Source organism: Rhinopithecus bieti, unplaced genomic scaffold, assembly GCF_001698545.2.
Source record: "Rhinopithecus bieti isolate Rb0 unplaced genomic scaffold, ASM169854v2 scaffold_15133, whole genome shotgun sequence".
NCBI lineage: Eukaryota > Metazoa > Chordata > Mammalia > Primates > Cercopithecidae > Rhinopithecus > Rhinopithecus bieti.
The window spans coordinates 887,674-888,821 of record NW_016808815.1 but is presented as its reverse complement, the minus strand read 5'-3'; positions in this window follow the sequence as shown (position 1 = coordinate 888,821).

The following is a 1,148-nucleotide window of genomic DNA, read 5'->3' as shown; positions in this document are numbered from 1 at the left end:
GGACAAGTGCTGCACTTACTTTATTCTATACTGTGTGCTGTATACTTTATTCTATACTTTTATCTTTGTTTTCTTTGCATCTATAGCATGTTTGCTGGTGGTTTGTTTTCTCTTTGCTATTTTGACCAATGACACATTGGAGATTTTCTCATCTATAGGAAACTATTTTTAAAAGCTTATGTTCCATCCCCTTTTCTTTCCAACTTAATGCACTAAGCATCACTTTTTTGTTTCTTTTGACTTTTTTTTTTTTTCCTTTTGTGGAGAATGAGGTCTCTTGCTTCTAGGATTCTAATGTATTTTCACCTTATGGCTTCTACTCTTTGATGAATTTTCAAGTTTGTATCAGAAGCCATAGCCTTTATCTTGTACCTACAGGCAAATATTACAATTCCTTATTTTTCAACAGTTTCACAAAGGCTGAAAAATTTGCCTCATACATCCCTCAAAGCCAAACAGTTGCTTCAAACTTCATGTACAAATAGAGATAAGCACTAAGTTTAAAGTTCAGCAGATGATCTAGTTCAATCTTAAGTCTTCTGACATACTGAGTGACTGGTGTCTGTAATATAATATAATATGTTTTAGTCTTTTTAAAAAAATAACAATAGGCCGGGCGCGGTGGCTCACGCCTGTAATCCCAACACTTTGGGCGGCTGAGGTGGGCTGATCACGAGGTCAGGAGATCAAGACCATCCTTACTAACACAATGAGACCCCGTTTCTACTAAAAGTAGAAAAAAATTAGCCGGGCATGGTGGCACGCACTTGTAATCCCATCTACTCAGGTGGCTGAGGTAGGAGAATCGCTGGAACCCGGGAAGCGGAGGTTTCATTGAGCCGAGACTGCGCCACTGCATTCTAGCCTGGGCGACAGAGTGAGACTCTGTCTCAAATAAATAAATAAGTAAATAAATAATTTTTAAAAAGCAATAAAATAATGAGAATTTATCGTGTTATTTGGGTAAATCCAGAAGAAACATTTTCTACAGAGGTATGTATTGGGTTGTTTTGCTGAAAGGAATAAGTGATATATAGAGAATTTATTTTTGTTACCAACTTAAAACTAAAGGTCATTGTTTCAACTTTATGCCAACTGAAATTCATAAGTGCTTTAAAATGAACTTTATATATACATTTTAATGGGCT